This window comes from Cydia splendana, chromosome 6 (genome assembly GCF_910591565.1).
Source record: "Cydia splendana chromosome 6, ilCydSple1.2, whole genome shotgun sequence".
In the NCBI taxonomy this organism is placed as follows: Eukaryota; Metazoa; Arthropoda; class Insecta; order Lepidoptera; family Tortricidae; genus Cydia; species Cydia splendana.
The window spans coordinates 7,200,520-7,214,944 of record NC_085965.1 but is presented as its reverse complement, the minus strand read 5'-3'; the positions used below and the strand labels follow the sequence as shown (position 1 = coordinate 7,214,944).

The following is a 14,425-nucleotide window of genomic DNA, read 5'->3' as shown; positions in this document are numbered from 1 at the left end:
ATCTGTATAATTAAAATAACTGAAATATTTCAGGAAGTACTGCCCCAAGCTAACTGAAAAGTGACGCAAGCGCCATTTTAGGGTGGTAATTATAAAATATGTAAAAAATATTAAAACATCTTATTTTTGTCTGAATTTAATTTATTTTTATACTTGAAATTAGAAGTTAACATATTTCATTAGAAAACCACGAAAACGATGACAGATAATTGTTTTTTTTTATGCTGAAAATTACTAGAATTATTCAATTTTGTAGTCTTTCTTGGAGTTAAACAGAGGCATAATTTTTCGGGATTTAAGCCTTGTCTTAATAAAACCATCTCGTTTAATAGGTCCACAAACAGCAGCAGCTGCCTCTGTAACTATTTTAACACATCTTTCAGTACTTTGAGTATGACAAGGGTATAATTTCAGTAGTGGTAAAATCAAGTCATCAATTTTGTTTAGGTTTTCGATGCACTCTCTTAAAATATCTGTACTGAGGATTTTAAGCAATGGTGGCTCAGTAATTGTTACATTGTCCCAGGGTATCATATCAACGTAATCCATAGAACAAAAATCAAATTTTGGTAGTTTAAATATCCTTATATTGGACGGTAAACACTCTCGTGACTTAAGTATTTTTTGCAATGCCAAATATTTTATTTCTGGTCTGTCATCATCCAGCATCGCTAGTAATATATTTTCTACATGACCGAAAAAACCGTTTCGTTGTAATACAGGATCTATTACTGCTTTTAAATGCTGTGGCATATATCTTGAAAGTTCAATAGTTTTGTGTAAGTGTTTTGCACCATAAGTGCAGCTCGGCTTCAATTTATAATCGCAAACCACATGGGAGCATAAACTTTCAAAATAAAACTAACTAAATGTTGTAAATATACTGTTGGAGTATTCGTGGAGACATATAATCTAAGAATTCGGTTTGCAGTGGTAAGCCACCTGGAATGAACCACTTTACCAGGGTTTCTTTGCGACAGCCTATAATTACAATGACCACAACTTATTGCGGTGCAAATGTCATACAAGTAAAGTTGGTCTGTGCTTAGATCTTTTTTATTCGTAATATCTGGCAAATCACACCTGATTGACTTGAAGGATACTAAAGGAAGATTTTCGCAATCCTTTAGAAGTTTTCCTATTGGTCCTGAAAAGCTGCGTGGTCCTGTTGTAGGCCCGTCAAGAGCTTGAAATAAATGGCGTAAAGGAAGTTCGTTCGCATGTAATTGACAAATGAACCACTGTAACGGCCTTTGCAATATTTTTTCCAAATGTCTAATAACGCCTCCATTTGCTCCTGTATTAACGGCAGTACCGTCACACCCGATTGCTACCAGATGTTTGCAGTCTACGTTTTTTTCATCTAGGAAAACTTTGATATGTTTCCCAATAACTTCTGCTTTACCACTAGAAACCGTAATATGACCCATGTATTCAGAGTTTGGCTCTTTGACTAAACTTATGTGCTCTTCTGAAATAATTTTTCGTTTTGTGACATTCACAATTGATAAAGTGCTGTCTTTGCGGCCATCAAAATATAATCCAAATGAAGTAGATACCAATAAGGGCATATTTACTAGAACACTTCTTTCTTTTTCACGGTTTCGGCGAATTTTATTGCGATCGACAACCTTGGCCAAGTCCGTCTTGGTAATAAGACCAACATCCTGAAGAGCCGCCGAAACAATGGCTGCAGCAGCTCTATCTGAAACAGCATACCTATCAACAGCAAGAGCCACAGTTGGCATGGCAAAACTGGCTGTTTTCGCTTGGCTTTCTTGAGGTGTTTTAGAAAGCTGAGGTTCAGACACAGGCGGAAAAAAATCTCTAGTATCTTGGTCTGAGACATCTGAGTTTTGAGCAGACGAAGATAAATCGTCAATTGATTCTTCAGTTGATTTTGAAGCTGTAGTCTGACTTATTTTAAAAACATCATATTTTCTTTTCCTATTTATATTTTTCAAGATCTTTGATGTAGTTTGTACGTCTATGCGACCAATCATCATTTGCCTTTTTGTTCGTTGATCAATTAAAAAGGGCTTCTCTAAATTTGGAACTTTCATTGGTTTATCACACTTGCATAAATTTATATCTTTGCACTGGCATGCCGCAATGTCAAATAGAGCCTTTGCCTCATTTTTAAACACTAATATGCGGTTTTTGTAAGATTCAACATTCTGACGAGATTTATAAGGTTTCAATAAACTGCGATATTTTTCATAATATTCTTTGATTTTTCTGGTGACAGACCGCGGTTGTATAGTTGGAATAGATGCCGTTTTCCAGATTTTTAACACGTCTTCCGATATCTTCTGGCAAGTATCAGTAGCTAAGTTCTGGTACTGCTTTTTCTTACTACGACTCGCATATAAGTAACACAGTACAATGTCTTCGTAAGTTGGCAAAAGATTAACTTTTAGTTCTCTTCCATGACCAAATATAGGGCAAATTAAATCACTTCGTAATGTAGACAAAGACATTTTAAAGATTTTGTTTATCAATGTTTGTGTTGATTTGACGTTAGAGAATCAGATTGTAGTTAATGTGTCATTTATTTTGATAGTGTAGGGTGTTTAAAATTAATGTCGAAGTTATTACTACCCTCTTTATTTAAGGTTTGAGTAGAAACAATGTTGCCAGATGACAAATCAGTCATAATGTTATTGTTTTGTTTTAATTTTCCTAATTTTTATTAAAAATCGAAACCAAAACGCGACAGGCAATTTAGCTTTAGTTTTTTAAAACTTTATGTGAGTTGGGGCAGTACTTGTTATTGTCCAATTTCAAAAATATTTCATATTATGAGGTTTCAGGTATGTAAGCAACTTTTGACAAAAGCCCATTAAATTATAGTAAAAAAATTTTTTTTTCATAGTAGGCCGATCCACCCTAGTGCCTACTGCAAATGCTGAAGTCACTATGACTGTTCAAATAAAGTTCAATCAAGTACTTATCAATATTACTATATTTTTTATTAGAGAGTCACTATGACTACCTATGACTGTTCAACAAATGTTGGGCTCTGGATATCAATATTATTATAAGTATTATTTTTAATGTTAACACAGGCATTTGATTCGGTCAAGTTATGTTCTAATGTATAAAAAAAACTGTCAACAGGGATATATTTAATGCTAAAAGGGGGGGTTGCATCAGGGGGAGGGGAGGGGACACTAGTGTGCGTAAAGCACCATACCCAAAGGTATCATACTACTTTCATTGAATGCTGGCTATAATTTGTTTTTCAAGAAACACAACAATTTGACCGAATCAATTAGGCACAGGTAAACTTTCCATGGCGAATTTTAAGCGTAAAGGCCGTAAAGCGTTATAGTTCAACTTTGACGATTTAGTTGTATGCTTGAAAAACGAATCTTACCGTCGCGTTTAAGAAAAACAAACCCGTTTCGCCCCCGTCTACTCTATTTATTTACAGTTGCGTCTACGAACACTTAATACAGTTAAAGTTTCAATTCAAGCACCTAAACCGCAAGCTGTACAAATTTAATACATTCGTAGGGCTGTCCAAACCCGCTGGCGTGACCGCACGCAGTGTCGAGGGTAGCGCGACCTTGAGTAGGGGTGATGTCACATCTCCCCCCGTTTCCTGTTGCCAACCCTAGCTCGCTGATTTGCATCATTGTAGTGGTATGGAGTATCGTTTGAGCATCTGGGATAGATTACAATCGTTGGTAGAAAACGCAAATCGAAACTTAAATAATGTGTGGAAATGGTCACGTGACTTTTCGTGGCATCTGTCATCCAGATTAATTTTTTCTATTCATTTGGCGTTTGTCGGTGTACGATTGTCATCTTGGCTAAGCCCTCTGGTCTTGTCAAAATACTCCAGCCCGGCGTTAACAGCTTTTATCATGTCGCACCAAGTTTAAATCACTCATCACTGATATTTTTAGTGTTCCGCACAAAACTTTGTTCGCGGAACACTTATGGGATCACATCGGTCTTGCAAATGCAGTTAAATGCGTCTTTCTCAGGGACCGTTTGACGTAGATACCAAATTTTTTGTAATTAGATATGAAAGGGCTGTACTTGCGTGACACTAAACTACGTTATCAATATCGCTAGACTTGGTTGTTTGTTTCAATTTTCAGAACAGAGTGGCGCGGTATAGACTCTCTGGACCTCTGCACCAGAATCTTAGTCGATCTTTTCTTCTTTATTCTCATAAGCATTGAGAACAGATTACTTATTCCTATATAATAGTTATTTCCCTGTGATGTCTTCAATATGGACTCTTTCCTGGGCTTTAGCAATAGCAATTCATATCACGCCTTATAAATCAAAAATTATGAAATCCTTTTACCGGAAACGGAAATCAACCTGATATGTCCTAAGATATGCCAATTTGATTGTAGGTAAACGGGTGTGCCTATATGTACATCAAAATCTTAATCAGGGTCGAGCAACTTATTTGCATTCTGTTGATAAAATCATCCTTTCATCGGCCATCGGCCTTTTACTTGATGTAGGTACTAAACACAAATACTTTGTTTTCCCTTTCTTTTTGTTTACATTTCCAAAACTTGTCCTAAAGGGATATTTTTTAAGTTCACATTTGTACACATGTATAGATTTCTTTCTTTCTCTTTTAATTATTCTTTATTCTAACAAACACAAGTATAAGTTAACAGCTACCTAGGCCAAGACACTTATGCTGTTAATACATAGTCAGTATCATAAACATGTATACACTTAGTCTATCTCTAGAATCTTAAATTAGTGTAGTTATGTACTTGTTTTGTGCAATAAAGTGTTTCACTACTACTTCTTAGAAATAATGTAAGAAAAGCTTGTTAGGCCTGTAATTTAATATTCTTACGAATCCTTTTTGTGAGTTTTCAAGAATATCAAGTGATCTGTAAAAAGCGCTCCAATTTAATAGAGCCTATGTCTTCCGTCACCTGTGACGTAAATGACGATGACGTGACGTATTTAATCGTGTCCACCTTGTTGTCAACCTGCCGAACTCCAGTCGCCGAGATAGTCATATCAATCTTATCTGCGAAAGTTTCGAGAGTGGGCTGTTATGTGAAAACCGCTCCAGTTTAATCGATCCTCTGTCTCCCGTCACCTGTGACGTGAATGACGTTGACGTGACGTAAAATACGTTCATCGTGTGCACACAAATAGGTTGTATACCTTACTACTATATATAAATTGTCCTACAAGAGTCATAACTAGAACATCAACTAAGAAATTACGTGCAAAAATTTGGAACTTGATTTACAATCAGCAAAAATGCATGGAGTTAGTCCATTAGTAAAAAACCGGGCAAGTGCGAGTCGGACTCGCGCACGAAGGGTTCCGTACCATAATGCAAAAAAAAAAACGAAAAAAAAAGCAAAAAAAAAACGGTCACCTATCCAAGTACTGACCACTCCCGACGTTGCTTAACTTTGGTCAAAAATCACGTTTGTTGTATGGGAGCCCCATTTAAATCTTTATTTTATTCTGTTTTTAGTATTTGTTGTTATAGCGGCAACAGAAATACATCATCTGTGAAAATTTCAACTGTCTAGCTATCACGGTTCGTGAGATACAGCCTGGTGACAGACAGACGGACGGACGGACAGCGAAGTCTTAGTAATAGGGTCCCGTTTTACCCTTTGGGTACGGAACCCTAAAAACGCTTTGAATTTTCATAAAGAGTCCTCTGGATTGACTCGTTCGTTAGTAAAGTTCTGAGGTTAAACTACCAACTTAACCCATAAACGCCCAGTATTCATTCGTGGTCAAAACTCCTTGAGGATACGAGCTCTTTCTCCTACTAATTTTAATGAGTAGGAGTGAGTTTTTGCCAGCGGGTCGAAAACTTCGAATTGACAAAAATATATGACATTCTATAGAATGTTAATAGATTAAAAACTTGATAAATTGAAGAGACATATTGTCATTATATATAATTGGCTCTGTGTCACTATTGATGTTATTATTAGCATAGTTATAGCTGTTGGTTCTCCATGTAAATAAAATAATAAAATAAAATAATTATCATTATGCTCAAAATGGCATTTTTCTGTAAACAAACACTTACCTTGCTGCAAATTGAATAAAATTCGGACAGTAAGTAATCTTGTTATGTCCAAAAGTCACTTAGATTCATTTAAAAAGTCTGCCTTTCTTTCTGAACTTCGAAAACAAGGACCTTTTCGTTTGTTTTAAAATAGAATACAAATGTTAATACGTTTTAAGACGAAAGGAGACGAAGCGACATGACCTCTTTTCCATACAAACGTTGTCCCCATTCTCCTCTCTGGATATTAAAATATTTTATTATATACGTATAATAATTAGGAGCTTCTGAAACATGTATTGAATTATTTTTTTCAGTTTTTTTTATTACTTATCTAAAGCTTGGTCTCATGCTTTAAAATATAGTTAATTTTTAGTGTTCCGTACAAAACTTTGTTCACGGAACACTTATGGGATCACTTCGGTCTTGCAAATCAGTTAAATGCGTTTTTCTCAGAGACCGTTTGACGTAGATATTAAAAAAGAATATATATTCTCTATACGCAACATGTTTTTTAAAAACCATGCCAAGATTTTTGCCTTAATATTGTGACAACTAAAAGATGATGTAAATGATGTAATAGACATATTTATGCTATTTAACAAGTAATTTGACCTGGCTCTGTTGTCAAAGTGTACACGGCAGTCTCGGCTTATACATAGTATGACCTATTTGTTATTCCTGTCCCACCGTTCGAGGTAGGCTGTCAACAGTGACAACTTAATACTGTATGTATATTCAACCTGACTATTAGTCACAGAATAAATAATAGTACTACCATACTGAATGGACACTTCCTACAAAACCGAAGTTTCACAGCGATTCAGGGTTGAATCATACTGTGCCATTTTAATGTATGGCTTTCGGCTATTTAGGGTTGTCAAAATTCAAGTCATTATCTTATCTGTGGTAGTGCACGCAAAGGGACGTCAACCCTAATAATTGCTCGAAATGATTGAGTAAAAACAGTAAAGCTAATTTCTATACCTCTAACAACATTTTGGTTAGAATTGTCGCTAAGTAATGTATTCATTGACGGTATCGTTCCGCAAACTCCGGCTGTCTGGAACGCCCATAATTTGTACCCATCAGAAGTGTTTGCAAACGCGTCAGTCGGTGCTGCGGACTATTCACACAATCTATCCTCGGCTTTATACTAACACCATTATAAACCAACCTCCGATAACGCACAGTTCTCACGACTAAAAGGACCAGGTTATACTTGATGAACACTGTCGCGGAGGAGAATTTTTGAATAGGGGTGGGGACATGGTAATTTGAGCGGGTCTTTATGCTTTATTAAGTTGTAAGGGGAAATTAATATGCCTTTATTTTGTGACGGTTGTCTTTAAGTGTACCTACGCAAAGCAAGGGGCTGCTTGTTTTAAGGGTATTATTTTGGACCAAAAAATTTTCTGCAGACCTATGGCGTTATTCATAAACACGTTACTGGCCTGAATTAGCTATGAATTGTTTGTCTTTATCTGTAATTTTGACTTATGTATTTGTAATGAAAGGGATGAAACATAATTTAAACAAGCCTACTGTCCACGGAAGCGTAGCTGCATAGACGCGTATTCGTCCGCACAACTCTGTCCACGGTGCGGCAACGTCGCGTCAGCCGCTCCGTGGACAGAGTTGTGCGGTTTTGTATGTAGGCTGCAAGCAAGCGTACACCAAGCGTACAATGACGAATACGCGTCTATGCAGCTACGCTTCCCTGGACAGTAGGCCTTAATCAGGCCCGTAAAGTTTTATGAATATTAGGTACTGTTTATCACCGAGTGAAATTATTACCCTACCGGCAGTTTGACTTGTATGCAGTTGTAGTTGTGGGTTAAATTTATATCTCTTGGATACGAATCGTTCCGTATGATGAAATCACACTAGTATTTGGATAACTACTACTAGTGTGATAGTGAGAATAGAAATGTTAGAATAGAAACCACTGTATAAACACCGAGTTACACTTATAACTAGAGTGGTTTCTATTCTATTGAACTAAAATACATAAATTTATTGTTACGTGTACCTTGATTTCGTTCTGTTCCGATCTATTATGTAAACTTGCATATGAAAGATTGTTATCCACAACCCGCTACAAAGTCATAAAACAAAAATTGCTCCCAATAAACCTGACTCGAGCTATTCTGTCATGCCACTTATGAAGTTAATAGCCTGTCAATACAGACGGAAAGGCAAATTTTCAGGGATCTCATTCACATCGCTAACCGAGTACGGGCGAAACTAAAGTTCAGGCGATCCAGTGTTATTCGCTATTCGATTATACATGCTTATTGTTGGTCTCGAGACCACTTTACATTGGCGATCTTCAGAAGTCATCTCGCCCACACTCTGACAACCAAACGAGCGTATTCGGAAAGGCCACCGGGTGAAGGACGTACGCTTTTACTGGGACCCAACGATCGATACTATGACGCGAGCACACACAAGCCAACACCAACCCTGTTGCTATCTGCATATGGCTCAGTTTTCAAGATCGCGCACCCCCAACTCGCCTGCTGACCTGTTGTGTGCGGCGTTAGTTACCAGCAGACACAACATACTACAGCCACTATTATGTAACTCGACAGTATCGTTGTTTCGACGTACACTGCGCATTCTGGACATTGTTTTAATTACCTTCGCTTATACAGCCAACGATGTATGCTAATCGAATTCCAAGGACTGTTTTGTTTTTGTTTACGTTTCGTGTCAGGGAAAATGGAACGTTTAGAAATAAATAATTTCTGTTTTAGTATTGGAAATAATTTGATACAGTTAATGTTACATTTGGGGTCAAGTGGGTTTGATTGATAGTTAATAAGTATAAACGACATGTAAATTGTATTGTTTATCGATTCATAGTTCCTATCGTCGAGTTTTGGTGATTTTCTGACTTGATTGGATGAAAGCTACTCTGTGTAGAAGCTATGTAGGTATATCAACAATTCATATATTAAGAGCGCTCTTACAAGAAAAGTCGAAATAATGCAAAATTGATGATACTAGTCGACGAAATTCAGGACTTTGCGCTCATTATTAGAAACAATGAGTACTTGTTCCAGTAAAAGCGTCTTCTTATCTTTATAAATATCGTTGTAAATATTAGAAAAAGGACTTATTAAATTAGTAATGATTTTTTTTCTGATGGTCGTTTCCGAAAAACCCCGTGAAGCACTGAATGGCGAGCTCTTATTTGGAAATGTTGAGAATTTTACTCTGCTAAACCTGGCTATTTTGTATTACTAATACCCTGTACTTTAGGCATATCAAACTATATTTTTCCTACATACCTTTGAGAAAGAGAAAATCAAAGTAAAACGAACTCGATTTTCTCTCCGAAACAAGTGTCAATTCCTACGAAAATCTACTCAATATCGAAGTCATTTTCATACTCAAGCAATCTGCAACGTTTGCTTATACTGTTGGTATACATTAGTGTTTATGAAATTCTACTATAATTTTTTGGCAATTTTTTGAAAACTACTCTATATTACCGATGACGCGCGCTGCGCCAGCTCAGTGCCGCGGCAGAGCTTGTAGAGGCAGGACGTGTGTCGGTCGGCTCCGCACATTTTCAACGGCGACGACGAGGTTTTTTATCATTGTGTGCGGCGGGCGCCGTGTAAAACGCTATACTGTGTGCGTGTAAACCGCAACGAGAGACTTTGATCCTAGCACCGTTTTTATAGTATTATAATTTATAATGGTACAGTTTAATAAACTACCGGACAGGATTAAAAATATTTGAAACGACCTGACATTCTATATGTATTTATTTGACTCAAGATAGTACTCAGGGTCTGATGATGGAGCCGGAAGGTGGTCACCGGTACCAATCAACCATGCAACTAAAACACTTCGTGTTTAGGCTCGTTTTATTCATCTCAACAAGATCTTTGACACAAGATAGTACTCAGGGTCTGATGATGGAGCCGGAAGGTGGTCACCGGTACCAATCAACCATGCAACTAAACCACTTCGTGTTTAGGCTCGTTTTATTCGTCTCAACAAGATCTTTGACTTAAGATAGTACTCAGGGTCTGATGATGGAGCCGGAAGGTGGTCACCGGTACCAATCAACCATGCAACTAAACCACTTCGTGTTTGGGCTCGTTTGATTCGTCTCAACAAGATCTTTGGCACAAGATAGTACTCAGGGTCTGATGATGGAGCCGGCAGGTGGTCACCGGTACCAATCAACCATGCAACTAAACCACTTCGTGTTTAGGCTCGTTTTATTCATCTCAACAAGATCTTTGACACAAGATAGTACTCAGGGTCTGATGATGGAGCCGGAAGGTGGTCACCGGTACCAATCAACCATGCAACTAAACCACTTCGTGTTTAGGCTCGTTTGATTCGTCTCAACAAGATCTTTGACACAAGATAGTACTCAGGGTCTGATGATGGAGCCGGCAGGTGGTCACCGGTACCAATCAACCATGCCACTAAACCACTTCGTGTTTAGGCTCGTTTTATTCGTTTCTATAAGATCTTTGACACAAGATAGTACTCAGGGTCTGATGTTGGAGCCGGAAGGTGGTCACCGGTACCAATCAACCATGCAACTAAACCACTTCGTGTTTAGGCTCGTTTGATTCGTCTCAACAAGACCTTGGACACAAGATAGTACTCAGGATCTGATGATGGAGCTGGAAGGTGGCCACGGGTACCAGTCTACCATGTAACTGAACCACTTCGTGTTTGGGCTCGTTTGATTTGTCGCAACAAGATCTTTGACAAAAGGTAGTACTGAGGGTCTGATGATGGATCCGGAAGGTGGTGACCGGTACCAATCAACCATGCAACTAAACCACTTCGTGTTTGGCTTCGTTCGATTCGTCGCAACAAGATCTTTGACACAAGTTAGTACTCAGGGTCTGATGATGGAGCTGGACTGTGGCCACGGGTACCAGTCTACCATGTAACTGAACCACTTCGTGTTTGGGCTCGTTTGATTCGTCTCAACAAGATCTTTGGCACAAGATAATACTCAGGGTCTGATGATGGAGCCGGAAAGTGGTCACCGGTACCAATCAACCATGCAACTAAACCACTTTGTGTTTAGGCTCGTTTGATTTGTCGCAACAAGATCTTTGACACAAGGTAGTACTGAGGGTCTGATGATGGATCCGGAAGGTGGTCACCGGTACCAATCAACCATGCAATTAAACCACTTCGTGTTTGGCTTCGTTCGATTCGTCGCAACAAGATCTTTGACACAAGTTAGTACTCAGGGTCTGATGATGGAGCTGGACTGTGGCCACGGGTACCAGTCTACCATGTAACTGAACCACTTCGTGTTTGGGCTCGTTTGATTCGTCGCAATAAGATGTTTGACACAAGATACTACTCAGGGTCTGATGATGGAGCTGGTGATGATAGACAGGTACCCGTCGCCACCTTCGCGCTCCATCATCAGACCCTGAGTACTACCTTGTGTCAAAGATCTTGTTGAGATGAATAAAACGTGCCTAAACACGAAATGGTTTAGTTGCATGGTTGATTGGTACCGGTGACCACCTTCCGGCTCCAACATCAGACCCTGAGTACTATCTTGTGTCAAAGATCTTGTTGAAACGAATAAAACGAGCCTAAACACGAAGTGGTTTAGTTGCATGGTTGATTGGTACCGGTGACCACCTTCCAGCTCCATCATCAGACTCTGAGTATCACCTAGTGTCAAAGATCTTGTTGAGACGAATCAAACGATCCTAAACACGATGTGGTTTAGTTGCATGGTTGATTGGTAATGGTACCTTCCAGCTCCATCATCAGACCCTGAGTACTGTCTTGTGTCAAAGATCTTGTTGAGACGAATCAAACGAGCCCAAACACGAAGTTGTTTAGTTACATGATAGACTGGTACCCGTGGCCACCTTCCAGCTCCATCATCAGACCCTGTGTATCTTCAGTGTCAAAGATCTTGTTGAGATGAATCAAACGAGCCTAATCATGTTACTACATGGTTGATTGGTATCCGTGACCACCTTAATCATCATCAGATCCTCAGTACCAGTTCGTTTTTAAACCCTCGTTGATACAAACTTTACAACCTATAGGTACCAAATGCAATGACGAAACATGTAAATAAGCGAGTAGGTACCTATAATTTCTTTCGAGTAATATACCTTCATAAGTACGAGTATGGGGCTATTCATAAATTACGTCGTTTCAAATGGGAGGAGTGGGGGGGGGGGGGGTCTGGACATCGGATGATGGTAACATGACGTAGGAGGAAACAGATTCATCCGAAGCTTGATTTTTGGATGATTTGAGGGGTGGAGGGGGGTCAAAAATCGTCAAAAATAGATGACGTAATTTATGAACAGCCCCTATGTACATTTGCACTGCATTTAGTATTTTCGTACTTACCAAATAACAGTTTTAGAACTTTAAAAGTTAAGTACAGTTAGTGTTGTTATGGTTGATTTCAATATGCTTCGCGAAGGATCAAGAATGTTTAATCCATCATTGTAGTGCGAGTGTGGTAGAAGGGATCGGCGTACTGAGCTCGCACGGCCTGCCGCAGCGCGTAAAATACCTAAACTCGCTCAACGCCGAAATGTAATAGCGCTCTTAACTCTAAACGTACAGGCCGATATGGCATACCCAATGTCGTTCTTTTAGGGACATTTAGTCTCTATTATTTAACTTTCATTAAAATCAGGAATCATTCAAAAGAGAAGAACCACTAATGTCGACTCATGCAGCATTGTCAAAACAAACACACTTACTCTATGCGTCTTGTTATTATAAGTACTATGATAAAAGTGTTGGCGCCATGCACGCCTTACTTAGCAGTTATTATTAAAGGCTTCTCGTCGCCTCCGTCCAATAGGCTTAGTCTAGGCCATCTAACTTTAAACCCTAACACTATACCAACAGAGCTGAAACTCCCCAGTGGCCTAGGTGGTAAAAACTTGTAAAATAATTTACGTAGAATAAAGTTAAGTAAACAAGCGTATTATCGATCGTAACCGACTGGCGACTTTGCTCTAAATACATCCTTGATCTTATCGGAATAGAGCTTAAATTTAATTAACACGAGCGTTGAGAACCTGCTAGGGTGTGATTTTTGATAGCTCTGAATATTCACACCTTAAAGGGCAATCCACACCTTAATTTGTAATAAAATGAATGTAATATTTGCATTTATAATAGTATTTGTTTCAAACTTTAGCTTAAATTGGCTATTTTATACATTAACTATACAATCATGTTACAAAACAGCTTTAACATTTTCTGGCTTTGAGTTACAAAAGCTTTAAAGAAAGGTTTTAACCTGTCATCGATAAAGTTACGATATAAATAGTGAGTTATTTGTTTACAAGGGGGAAAAGTTGTTGTTTAACTCCTCGTGCTAATATTGATACCCGACCCGAGCAAGCGAAAGATTCCAAAATTGAAATTGAAAAGTAAAATCTTGAGCGTACTTTCGCAGGGCTTCAAGGCACGAGGATTAAACAAACTTGGCTACGGAGTGAAACACATGTTTCACCACGCCAACGCGAGGAAAATATTAACTGTAAAGCGTTGGTGTAGTCTACCAACACAACAGACGGTGATATATTGTTGGCCAGTAATTTAATTGTAAATAAAAACGTGTTACATCAAAAATTGTGCAATGTGCATGTTGGCACGGACCGAACCGAACTATTTAAATTCAGTGCGCATCCAATTAATGAACTACCACCGAAGCTGCCTCCAACAAAATTTATTGACTTCCAAAACCAATTGCGATTTCGCAAATACGAAGTGCTTTATTAACTTTTCACGGCAAAGCCACGTTGGAATTCATTTATTTCTGTATTATAACTTCGTGAAATTAATTATACCTACACATAATAGAGCTGTGCAGAAATCGGTTGGTGGTCTGTAATCAATTAAATCAAAATTTCGTGAAAAAATGTCTCGTACAGATTTTCCTACATAATAAAAGATTTTTTGTTTAACAATTAGATGTGATTCTATAATGAAAATGCCACAGGACTCCATGTTATGACTGAATCTTTCTTAACAAGCTAAAATCTGAATAGAAAATAACAAAACATAAATTAACTTAATTAAAACCTCACTTACGGGCTAAACGTAAAACTGAACTTCAAAGTTTATTGACCCTTACATTAACTTATAATTTAGGCAGTTCGTTGATAGCACAAATAGAATTATAAACTTAGGCAAAGTGATTTAAGATAACCTCTCGGTGATAGACGGCGATTTGGGGCAAATTTTCTATTTATAGTTTATTTTTAAGCTTAGTTTTTAATTTTAGTTTGTATTTTTTATTTTAAGGCTTCTTATGGTTTATTTAATAAAATAAGATAACCTCTCCAATTCCACCATGAGAAAACTCGCGAAAAACGAAGATCGAAATTTCGTTAT

The 14,425-nt window shown here is 38.0% G+C and overlaps 1 protein-coding gene across 1 annotated transcript in view; it reads left to right on the top strand.

Moving 5' to 3' along the window:
- LOC134791337 (forkhead box protein K2) overlaps positions 1-14,425 on the top strand; it is an 80,936-nt gene that overhangs the window by 48,710 nt on the left and 17,801 nt on the right. The gene's annotated exons all lie outside the window — the stretch shown is intronic.